Raw genomic sequence first — 13,352 nt, forward strand, 5'->3', positions numbered from 1 at the left:
AAATATTTTAATGTGGCTTGCCATGTTTATTTTAAAAGACAATATATTTGAAAAAAGAATGATAGGATACATGACATAATGTAAAAATACAAACAATAGAGCATTTTTATTGAATTGAATCCCAATATTGATATGTTTTGTTATGTCAATTAAACGTTTTTCTTGTTTTTTTTTGCTTGTTTTTCCGTCTATTCGGAAAGTCTAATCCCCCTTGAACTGCTCACTCCCACTGTCAGGAGATGGTGTTCACAGTCATGTGTCTCCCCCGTGGCCTGACCTGCTTCTTTCCTCCCAACACAGAGGAGCTTCAAAAGGACGATGTAATGCATCCGGACTTTCATGCTGCTGGTAAACATTGCAGAAGTATATGAGTTAGATAGCAGCAAATTCTTTCTCCTGTATTTGTAGGGCATCTGAGCTGCACAATGTGTCCAATTTCCTTCTCGCTCAACTCTGTGATAAAATAGCTCCTCCAGCCTATTCCGACTTACTGCTTGGAACATGAGCGTTCAGCTGAACCACAGTAACAGGACATTAACATTTTAGCTAGACATTTTGCCTCTCAAACATTAAAGACAATTGTGCAATGATCTAAATTTAACTAAGATTCACAGCAGCATCCCCAATGACCAAACTCGTCCTCTCGTGGCTGAACACCAGTGTTTCATACATTCATTCATGCTGCTATTTGAACACATTCTCACTCCCAACTCGTACTATAGTGACGTTATGTCAGGATCCCTTGGTGTCACTATAAAACGCAGTGGGGGGCCCTTTGGCGTCGATTTTCAACTATCAGGGACTCCCATTGACTTGCATAGAGCTCCCTGAACGTTGGTAATAGACGAGTTGGGATCGAGGAGAAATGCACTCAGCAGACCCATTCTCACAGCGTTTATCAACCTTTTTCTTACTCAATATCAAGCCACTTATTGTTTTTACTTCTTTATTTTAATTGTATAATGTCGGATTTTTGTGGCTGTCAGGGGGAGAGTAGGGGCTCAGAATACTGCAGCTCATTCGAATACAGGAAGCTGTATTTTCAAAATAAGAGTTCATTTTAATATTATGTTTAATAACATATGTTTTATTAACTAGACCACTGGGTCATGTTAAGACCATCTTTTCTGTAGGTTTGGTGTTACAAATATCAAAACAATATGTGTGGATAACAAAATACATCCATCATAAACTAAACAGGAAACAGCAGTATATTTTATTGTGTTAACACTGTAAACTTGACAGTTTTTTTAACCCACACCACCTAGTGGTTAAAGCACTTTATTGCATTTGTTTTGTTGAATGTTATATTTGATGAAAACATAAAAATATTAAGAGTACATACAAAATAGGGGGAAAGTAGAAGGTCAATGATATAAATATAGAATAGAAAATATCAAGAAGATACTGTAAGTGATCTCTACAATAAAACAGTTTAGTGCCGGATGTACAAAGATATTAATAGGAGGATGTGCAAAACAGACAAACTAATAAGGCTTTATTTAAACATTAAAGAATACTTTAGGTTAAGGTCTTCTTTTAAATAAGAAAAAAGCTTTAGGGGTATCAACAGATAAATATTAAGCCTGACAAAGTACTTAACGTCTAATATATTGCTTTCCTGCAATGTTAACGTTGTTGAAGCACTTATTTTAACTGATATTATACATATTAATTATACTCTTATAAGATGTATGTAGATATGTTACGTTCCCTCCAAAATCTAGGGGTACGAAGGGGAGTAACAAAACACAGAACGACCAGCACGAGAAAAAAGAGAGGAAACTGATCTCTTTTTTCACAACATGAGATTTAATCCAACAATAATAGACACACAGGTCCCACACAGAGACCCAAGACGCCGTGCTGCACCCGTGCAGCCAGAGGAGAAAGAGAGAGGCCACTGCAGCCTTCCTCAGGTCCTTTAAGGAGGCCCTGATTGGGGATTGGGAGCACCTGGGGGAGAGGCTGCACCTGGAGACAATCAGGCTGCACCTGGAGAATCAGAGGGAGAGAGAGAAAGACACACACCCACACACACTACGGCACGTAACACCCCCCCCCATAAAACCCAACGAGTGTTTGGCCACAGTTACCAAAAACACTCAGACTATTGGACATGAATCTTGAAATCTCAACCACGGGACAGTACATCGGCCAAACTCACACTTTGCCAGATTCACTGTTAGCGAGGCTCCTGCAAGTCGCTTGCGAAAATCGGTGCAGAAACGCGGTGTTCCGTCAGATTTAGGAGCAAGCAAACATGGACTGCTCCAGGGGCTGCGGCTAGGCTTGGCTAAGCCATTTTCAAGCAGATAATCCACTTCCTTTTTCATTTTCTCCCTTTTCTCTATGTGACAACGATACGCATGTTGCTTAACTGGATGAGCATTTCCAACATCAATGTCATGCTTTAACACATTAGTGCTCGATGGCACATCACCAAATAGGGTCGGGTGAGCATGAAACAAGCCGACTACGTCGCTTCGCTGTCTTTCTGGAAGATACGCCAGGTTAGACTCTAAGCTCAACATAAACTCAGAGTTCGATAACCTACCACACTGCTGACCACCAGAGGGCACTATCAAATCATCCTCAACCATCGACAATGCACAGGCTAGGGAAGTGGCCACGCTGGGAACAGCAGTCACCACAGTGCGTTGCTGCTTCCCCTGGGAGGCTTCCCTAGCATGATAGGACTTAAGCATGTTAACATGGCACAACCTTGTTTTTCTCCTACGCTCAGGTGTGTCAATGATATAGTTGGTGTCAGACACTTGCCTTACAACCACATACGGACCTGAGAAACGCGCGTTGAGAGCAGATCCGGGTGTAGGCAGCAACACCAGCACCTGCTCACCAGGCTGAAACTGCCGCTTAACTGCTCTCCTATCGTACCTGTTCTTCATGTTTTCCTGCGAGGATGCAAGAGCTTCCCTTGCTAGCTTAGTCGCCTGTTGTAAACGCTCACGACACTGGGACACAAACTTCTTCACATCAGTTTTCGGAAGGGACTCAGACATCAATTTATCTTTTAGCATCTTTAATGGGCCACGCACATTGTGCCCAAACACTAGTTCAGCTGGGCTAAACCCAATAGACTCCTGCTTTGCATCACGAATAGCAAATAACACGAAGGGAACACCCTCATCCCAGTCCCTGCCTGTGTCATGGCAGTATTTACCAAGCATCGACTTCAATGTCTGCTGCCAACGCTCAAGTGCCCCTTGTGATTCTGGATGGTAGGCACTAGACACTGAATGGGAAACACCCAATGACTGCAAGGTTTGTCTAAAAATCTTGGAAAGGAAGTTAGTTCCCTGATCAGTCTGCACAACCTTCGGCAACCCAAAGGTGGTAAAAAACTTGGTCAGTGCTTTAATGATGGCGGGTGCAGTGATTTTACGCAAAGGGATAGCCTCAGGGAAACGGGTCGATACACACATCACAGTCAGCAAAAACTGATTACCTGCCTTGGTCTTCGGCAACGGACCGACACAGTCAGCAATGATATGGTCGAAAGGCGCACCCATAGCCGGAACAGGACACAACGGCGCTGGGGGAACTACCTGATTTGGTTTACCCACCACCTGGCATGTGCTACAAGTTCTACAGAAACACACGTCATCTTTCAATCCTGGCCAAAAGAAATGTTGAAGGATCCGGTCATAAGTCTTAGTCACACCTAAGTGGCCAGACCACAAGTGCTCATGTGCTAACGCCAGAACCTGCTGCCGACAACTCACAGGAACCACTTACTGATCAACACCTGAACCAACTTCTGCATCACTTGATTGGTCAGCCCACCGGCACATCAGCACCCCATCATCCACAAAAAACAACTGTTTCTTATTGCATTCGTTAGGGTTCTCAGCAGCATTGAAACACTTGATCAAGGTAGGATCATCCCTCTGTGCCGTGATGAGCGCCTCACGGGTCAAAGGCATAGCCACCTCTGGAGCAATAGGTTCCAATTCACCATCACACACTGTTGGAGGACCCTCCACTAATCCATCAACAGAGGTCAACCTGTCATTAGATAGGGCAGAAACAAGCCAAGAATCAGACAAATCCACATCCTGAGCCTGCTTACGGGCGTGAGCTCTGGTCAAAACACTAACTGCAAATACCTCCGGATGAGTCAGCGATAGGTTATCATCTACAGCACCAGGAACTGGAACGTCAACAACCTCTGGAGTAGGATACACTTTACCTCCGGCTATATCGTTTCCCATTATGGAAATCCACACCGTCGATTGGAAACCTGGGGAGTACGGCAACTGTGAAGAAACCAGTAGCCAGTTTGGACTGGATATGGACATTGTGGAGAGGTGCGGGCACATAACCCATTTCGATACCTCTTACCACGGCACTTGCATCACAGGCGGACTCAGTACTCAAGGGCAGAGCACTGGCAAGAATGAACGACTGTGAACCACCACTGTCTCGTAACACCGTAACCTGCCGCTGGTCCTCCACCTTCCATGATAGAGAGCCAAAAGCAGTGGAGATGAACGGCTTAAAACACTCATCAGGCCCCGTTTTAACAGTGGTCTGACCACTAGGACACACTGTTTTAATCAAGCCCACCCCTTTTGGTTGCTTGCCACCTGCTGCCCGCTCTCGCTTCAAAGCAGCACAGTCTGCTATCACATGACCTGGGTCATGACAAAAAAAACAAGCTCTGTTTAGCCTGGGATCCAACACTGGAACACTGGCACAGGGAACGTAATTGTCAGGAGCTCTACGATAAGTGTCTCGCTGAAAAAAAACGCTCTTGTGTATCAGTGCAAACTCGTCTGCCAGAGTGGCAGCCTGCTGAAGGGTAGTTACTTTCTGCTCGTTCAGGTAGACTACCGTACGCTCAGGTACACAGTTTTTAAACTCCTCTAACATCATCAGCTCATACACTGAAGTAATGTCATCAGCTTTACAAGCTCTACACCACCTGTCAAAGAGGACTTTCTTCTCCCTTGCGAAGTCCACGTAAGTTTGGCCAGAAGTTTTCTTCAGGCCGCGAAAACGCTGCCTGTAGTCCTCAGGCACAAGCTCATATGCCCTGAGAATTGCACCTTTAACATTCTCATACACTAAACTATCCTCGACAGAAAGAGAAGAGCAAGCCTCTTGAGCCTTGCCGACTAGCTTACACTGTAAAAGAATAGCCCACACGTCTTCTGGCCAGCGCAGCAGCAATGCGCTCAAATGCACCAAAATAGATCTCCACCTCTGATTCACGAAACACAGGGACCAAAGAAATATGCCTACTCACGTCGAAGGAGGCAGCAGGACCAGAAGATGTAACGGCAGAAACACCCCCCCCCAGCTGCCTGAAGCTCTAACTGACGCATCCGGACAGCAGTGTCTGCCTCCAACTTCCTGATCTCCAGCTCCCTCCTGAGCTGAAAATCACTATCACACTCCTCCTTCTCCCACTGGAGACGAGCCATACGCACTTTTACCCTGGCATCTAATTTAGACCCCGTAGGTGAGGACCCTGCCGAAAACGAGTCAAACTGAGGCCTGTTGAAAAGTTTTGCCTGTTCCGTAGCACTCTGAACACCTGGAGTAACACCAACGCGGCCTCCACCATGAGATACTGCTGCTACAGCCCCGGCCACCGTTCCAGGAGATTCCACTAAAGTAGGCAGACTCAAAACCCCCTGTTCAACTAGTCCAGTTAGCAAAGTAGCCTTGAGTTCACTTTTAACAAGAGCAGAGGAGACAGAAACGTGAAAATTGTCAGCAACTAACCGCAAATCAACCTTCCTACACCAGTCTAGCTGACCCACAGTAGGACTGGCCACAAACTGCTCCAAAACAAAAGCCATCCTTAACGGCTACTGACAATTTTTTTTTTTTTTTTAACAAACTTCCCCAGATTCTGCCTACCAAACTTACCTAACTATCTTCTGGAGCGTGCCGGGCTCGAGGCGACTTTAAAGGCAAACATCAGCGGCCGAAACCCTGAAACGCCTGCCCCCAACAGGGAATAAATCCCCACCCAGGATTACCCCGAAAATAAAAAAGGCAAAATAAAAAATGAGTGCCTGAAGGAAAGACTGATTCAGCCCAGCTAGACACTCCCCTATCTAAACTGAGGAAGCTTTTAAACAGCAAGATACTTCACAGCCAATGCTACCAAACACAATATCAACGCTAAACCACAAACAGATACTCACTCTTTGTCTCAAAGATCGGACGAGCCCCCATTTGTTACGTTCCCTCCAAAATCTAGGGGTACGAAGGGGAGTAACAAAACACAGAACGACCAGCACGAGAAAAAAGAGAGGAAACTGATCTCTTTTTTCACAACATGAGATTTAATCCAACAATAATAGACACACAGGTCCCACACAGAGACCCAAGACGCCGTGCTGCACCCGTGCAGCCAGAGGAGAAAGAGAGAGGCCACTGCAGCCTTCCTCAGGTCCTTTAAGGAGGCCCTGATTGGGGATTGGGAGCACCTGGGGGAGAGGCTGCACCTGGAGACAATCAGGCTGCACCTGGAGAATCAGAGGGAGAGAGAGAAAGACACACACACACCCACACACACTACGGCACGTAACAAGATAGTATAAGAAATGTGCAGAATATGACAGTTTAATGGTGGAGGTACACACATATTGATAGATGTCTTGTAATGCACTGTTGAGGAACCTGCGACCCAAGTTTAATCTCCGACATTTTTCATCTCTGACCTTGTCAGGTATTGAACATTCAATAAATGAAGAACACAGAATTATTAAATATAAAACACAGAATTTGTGTGATTATACTAAATGATTTACAAATAAACACCACTGCATATTTACAACTGTTACACATGCTGCTGTAACGAAAATTGTTCCAACTTGGGATCAATAAAGTATATCTTATCTTAAGATGATCGATGGCTACTGCCATATTTGCAAAATGTGCCTCTGAACCTTGACAAGTGCATGTTTCAGGCTTATCAATTTAAAAATAGTCGTGGTCAGAGACATAAGACCAGCTATTAAATAAAACTCTTCTGACCTTAGCTATCATGTGGGTATATGTTAATGCTGCCCATTATGGACACAAGCAATTTTCACCCATTTATTAATTATATGTTTTAAATTTGATAACACCAATGTGTTTCCTATCCCCAAACCTCCAGGGATGTACACAGTTCAATACTGGCAACTTCTAATTATGGGAAATACGAAAACGTCTTTTAAAACTACAATTCCCAGTAGAGACGTGCCATAGAACATGTTGCGAAACACAATAGCCAGCATGTGTAGTTCTGGGGGGGGGGGACGACTAGTTTGAATCCAGTTTCGGATAGTCTGCCGTAGTTTCATTCCATTTCAAAGCGCTGTTTGACGCTCGGCGTAATCTTGGCACACTGCCACTCCAACATCCAATCACAGAGATTGAGGAATAATCACGGGGTTTTTCAAGCAAAGCGGAGAGAATACTTACTTCCGGGTGTAACATTCTCTAAAGTAACTACTATGAGCTGCTCCGACCCTCGGTCCTGACGGACTCCAAAAGTCCGACATTATACAATCAAACAAATAAATAAACACAAGGATAATTGTGTCTTATTGTTGTGTAAATAACAGTGTGTAGTTTAGAAAAGAATACAAAATTAGAAGCAAAAAACAATGAAACAATACAGATTTCAGTATTCTGAGCCCCTACTCTCCCCCTAACTGACGGCAACAAAAGTCCGACATTATACAATTAAAATAAAGAAGTAAAAACAATGTGTGGCTTGATATTGAGTAAGAAAAAGGTTGATAAACGCTGTGAGAATGGGTCGGCGGAGAGCATTTCTCCGCGATCCCAACTCGTCTATTACCAAAGTTCAAGGAGCTCTATGCAAGTCAATGGGAGTCCCTGATAGTTGAAAATTGACGCTAAAGGTCCCCCCACTACGTTTGATAGTGATGCCAAGGGATCCGGACATAACGTCACTATAGTACGAGTTGGGAGTGAGAATGTGTGGCTATTTCTATAAAATGTGTGCTTTCTGAGATGGTGATACTTGTTACTGTCTCATATTATATGTTTGTGTGTGTTGTTGTTGGGTGGGGTAGAAACAGACTACAAAAATAGCATATAGACATGGTTCGATGTTCTCCACAGGGTACCTTTTAAAGGCAGTTTTCCCACATACAAACATGTTACCATTTAGTGTTTCACAGCAACATTCATTGTGTGTCCTTGAGGTGCAACAAACATGGAGAACTAAGCTATATTTTTGTAAGATGGAACTGAAGAAAGAAAGTAATAGGGTGGGGGGGACTAGTGCAATGTGAGCCAAGGTGGGAGGTTAGTTATGAAAACTGCCCAATTTACTTTATAGGACCTTCTGCTTCTTCCTGCTTGTGCTTTTTGACACTTGAAATAACATGGGTGCTAAGGCTGTCATCATGTCCCCATTTCGTGCGCCACAATGTGAGGAACAGACTGGGGAACAGGTACTTCAATGCCACATTCATTTGTTCTCCAATACTCTGTTGGTGCTTCTGAGTGGTGTAAACAGAGCAAAGAGGAACAGTTTTCTCAAGGTTTGCCTAAGTACAAAGCTGGCAAATCAATGACAAATGATCAGACTATAAAATAACTTCATCAAATTGAATTGAATGTGTAAATGTGTAAACATTTTAGCTTTTTTGGATGGAAATCATTTTTGAGTAATAATACTGAAAGAATCAAAATACCAGGAGGGAATTAGGTTTTGTGACAGTTGCACCATATTAGAATAAAATAAAATATGTGATTAAAGTCCACTGGAACAAAGCATCTAAGACCCTCATGGTGAAGATTCAGGCTCAAGGTTAAGACATGTCGAAGCTCTGGGTGTAATCCTTGTCATACCAAACAGTTTGCAAGCCATCAAAGTAAACGTTGTTATCATATCCTGGTGAAGCCATGTTTCCGTAAGCACATTAAACTATACTCCATATATTCCGTCCGACTCCTATAGCTAACACTGTTAGCTTGTCCATTTCATTAGCTATTGATCTTACGTTGATGGGAGGGGGGAGACATGGCCTATATCTTCTTTTCTTCATAAATCTGCACCCAGCAGTGCTGGGTGCAGATTTAGTCTTCGCTTCAGTTTACCCCCATCTGTGTCCTTATTCTTCTGAATTCAGTGGGGGTAGCCGTTGTTCCAACCGCTATGCTAGCCTGCTTGCACGCGACCAGCTGTCTACAAGGCAGCCCTGCAGTTGCTGCACAGCACGCACAACAGTCGCAACTTAATTGTAAAAAACAAGTAGCAACTGCAACAGGCTACATGCACGGATAGCGCATGCGCTATATTTGAATGAATATTAAAATCTCATTGAAAGACTTGTTCAAGGAGATACAGTTAAAGTGTCCATGTTGCAGCCATCTATTAAAACCCATCCTTCTTATCACATATTTATCCTGCACAAGGCCGGCAGCTTCTTTATTAAAAAATGAGTCATTTCGATTGCTCTACAAACTTTAGTCAAACAAATCTTAGAAAGACACTGTATTATCATTGTCTGCTAAAAGAGAAGAAAAAGCTCAAAAATTAATTGTACTAAACTTTTGGAGGACAATGTGTAGGACTCGTTTGCTGCCTGAATGTTTTGTTTGATGTATTTTAGTGTGATACCAGCAGATAAAAGAAAACGATAAAATACATTTTGATAAGGCAAGTTTATTTATATACCGTGGCACCTTTCAACACAAGGCAATTCAAAGTGGTTTGCAAAAATGAAAAACTGTGTCTTGGCTAAATGGGGAATAGCAACCCTTTCACAATTATAGGAGTCATTTAATTCAATGCTAATTTAGCAATACTGCTGAAAGCAAAACCTGGGTTTATTGCAATTTGAGTTGTATTTTAATAGCTCTGGCCATCTGCACTGATAACATTGTACTTAACCAAGTTAATTGCTGGGATCTTGGAACACCATTGCTCAGAGTAAATTCAATGGGGTAGCATGAGCAGCAGCAGACAATCATGTAAACCAGTTGTACAAAGGCCAGCCAGTATGGCAAATTCAAAAGAAGGCAGGCAATACAATTAAACACAAAGTGTCTGTTTTAGATGTCCATGAAAGATTAAAGACATTAGAAGTGCATTGACTTTCAGTTCCCCTCCAAATAGTGATTTAGATAAACTGGTGGCTGTTTGATCGTCTGCCCGCCCTTGTTTATTGCCCTGTTGATCCTATTTTTAGCAATTGTATCACGTTCAAGATTGATAGCCGCTAGTAGAAAAGTTAAGAGCACCAAATCTATAAGAAATGTATTCTGAGGGAGACAGAAATGGGTACAAATTACATGCCAATCCATGAGAGATGTTAGGTCTCATTTTTGTAATCCTGAAGGTGAAATGTTGTGCACACACTCAAAAGAAATTCAGTGTTCAGTGTGGGATAATAAAGTTAATCCAACAGTAATTTTATTAAGATTCATTGTCTGGAAACCATTCATGTCTTCTTTGGATTGACAAAGTTAGTATTTATCCTCTGGAGATCACAAATGTGTCTTCCAGATCTCTTCATAATATCCAATCAAGTATTTCAGTCTGGGCCAAAGTATTGGACCAACTGACAGCTCTGAACTTCAGTTGCCAAAAATGCAAGCACAACGTTATTTTGGACAGGTCAGCACACACCGATACTGCGTGTTTTGCAGGATTAATGAGAAATCTGTCAGGCTCTCACATCAGTGTTTAGCTGGTCGATGTGTGTATGTCAGGCTGTGTTTGCTGCAATGAGAGACATGGTGGCAGCTGCCTGTCAGTCATAATTCTAATTTGACAGAAGTGAAAAACATATGGCCTATCATTTAGGCTCATAGTGAATCACATAATCCTGTTGCGAGATCTCTTCTGCTGTCATTACTTTACTTAAACCCATCTTTTGATGATATTTCACAATATCTTTGATTTATTTTAGGAAATATGTAATCTTACCATTATATGTTATGATATTTGAACCCACAACAACAGAACAGAACTACATGCAATTTCTTCTCAAATTGTTTAGCATATGCACAACATCTGCCTCTATACAGCCTTCTCTCAGATCAACAACTGATTGGCTGAGGCACATATCTTTTTTTTTTTCTTTCTCGGTGAAACATGCAAGAATTGATTTTAGAGCTGACTGGGGTATTTGTTTCAGGAAGCGATTTAGCAAATGGTTTGATTCTAGCAGGAGTAGCATTCACTGGCGTTCTGAAATCAAATTGGATACAACTTTAAGATATGACTGACTTGTCAATGTCAGTGTTTGATTGTGAAGTATAGAAAGGTTAGGATATTAGTAGTGTTGGGTACAGTAAGCTCCGAACTCTCCATTACCCCAAAAAAAAGCTTGGGTGGGTTTGTTTTCACCTTTCTGGGTAATGTGTAATAGGAAATCCGATCTATTCACACCTATTAAAGTTTGTCCAAGAACCTTACAATACTACTGTAATACGTAAAATGTCAAAAACTCTGCAGTATCCCTAGAGATAAGAAAACTACTTTTGATAACTGCATTTTAAAGTTCACCCTTGTTTATGTAAATGCAACACTTGCATGCCATGTGTATGTTTAAAGAGGGTTTTCATACTTGAAATAATCCCACTGGTAGCACTATAGAGCAATGTGTTGTTAATTATCCTGGCTTCAAGCTCTTCTGATCCACAGTTGGCAACAGTAAATAATAATTACAGCAACCAATAACTCTCTGATGCAGAAACAAACTATTCTGTATTTCTCTAGGCAAAGACAAGCAAAAGTAAAGTGTGGAGAGAAATTAAATACTCATTATTATATCCAACTACACATTGTCGAGAACAACATCTTTGGTAGAGTTTACGTATATTATGAAATGTCAGAAAAGCCTTCAAGTGTATTCATGAAAGTCAATAGCTATTTTGTTACTCCCAAAACATCACTCCTAATAGCAAATCTTTCAAGACCCACAGCAGAGCATAAGTAACGAAAGACGAATGCCTGTGAACAAAAATAATTGATCGCCTTCCATAACCCTCAGAAACACAAAAAACCTCTCGCTCATTCGCCATATGAAAACACACAATAAGACACACACACTTCCCATACCATCACAGCTGAGTGGTTTGGCAGAGCGACAGCAGCAGCAGTGGTGTGGAGCTGTCGATCTGCTGTTCTCTGTGCACTCACCTTTCACCTCCTGCCATTTTAGCCTCAGTGATTCCATTAGTGCACCTGAATACAGATGCCGAGCCCAGTCCCCGGTTTTATTCTCACCTGGCACACGAAGACACCAGTGTAGACAGTATAACGGGTATGAAAGGGGAAAACACAACAACAATAAAAATCAGATACAAGGCCAATATGACAGCCGGAGAGGCGGTGCGCTGGTGATGTTTGACATAATTCATTTTCCACCTGTTTCACCTCGCGTCACTATGCTCTTTTTTTCCTTCTTTCACCTCTCCGTCCGATTTCCTGTTTTTGTCTGTTTTCATCTTTCAAGCTGGATTTGTTTAGGCTTCTTAAACTATATTTATACTTGTGATCTGTGAACAATATTATGTTTAATGTTGACTGAAACAAAGAGAGTGTATGAAACTTCTGTGTTCACGTTCCACAGATTAGGGATGTTAACATGATGAATACATTAATAAGATATGAACAGACGATGCACTCTAAATAAATACGAACAACATCTGAATAATTATAGCGATACATTTCTCCCTTTCTCTACCTCAGTATCAGAAGTCATCCAGGTGGTTGTTGACTATAGTGTGACTTTCCATGGTTATACTTAACATTACATTGCATTTAGCTGAAGCTTTTATCCACAGCGACTTACAATAAGTGCATTCGACCAAGAAGATACAAACTTGAAGAAAACAGAATCATATAAGTACATCAGGTTTCATAGAGCCAAAACATTTCAAGTTCAAGGTTCAAGGGTTCAAGGTTCTTTATTGTCAAACTGACATAGCTACAGAGTAATTATGTTGTTGAAAATCTTATGTCACAGGCTTCTCCAACAATGCAACATAATAACAATACAGATAGCAAGAGCAATACAAAAAGGAAAATAGTTATAAAATAAAGTGAGCATGTGGAATAGTGCAGTACGAGTCTACAAGTTATTGGAATGATATATATTAGATATTAGATACATACTACTGAGTAGCAGATGAATGTTTTGAAGTTGTTTCAGCAGTTCAATTGTTTAACAGTCTCACTGCCCGCGGGAAGCAACTGTCTCCGAATCTTCTTGTCTTTGCCAGGATGCTGCGGTAACGTCTGCCAGACGGCAACAGAAAGAACAGTTTGTGGCTGGGGTGATGGGGGTCTTTGATAATCCGCAGTGTTTTCTTCCTGCTACTCAACTGGCTTTAGA

Source organism: Trematomus bernacchii, unplaced genomic scaffold (genome assembly GCF_902827165.1).
Source record: "Trematomus bernacchii unplaced genomic scaffold, fTreBer1.1, whole genome shotgun sequence".
In the NCBI taxonomy this organism is placed as follows: domain Eukaryota; kingdom Metazoa; phylum Chordata; class Actinopteri; order Perciformes; family Nototheniidae; genus Trematomus; species Trematomus bernacchii.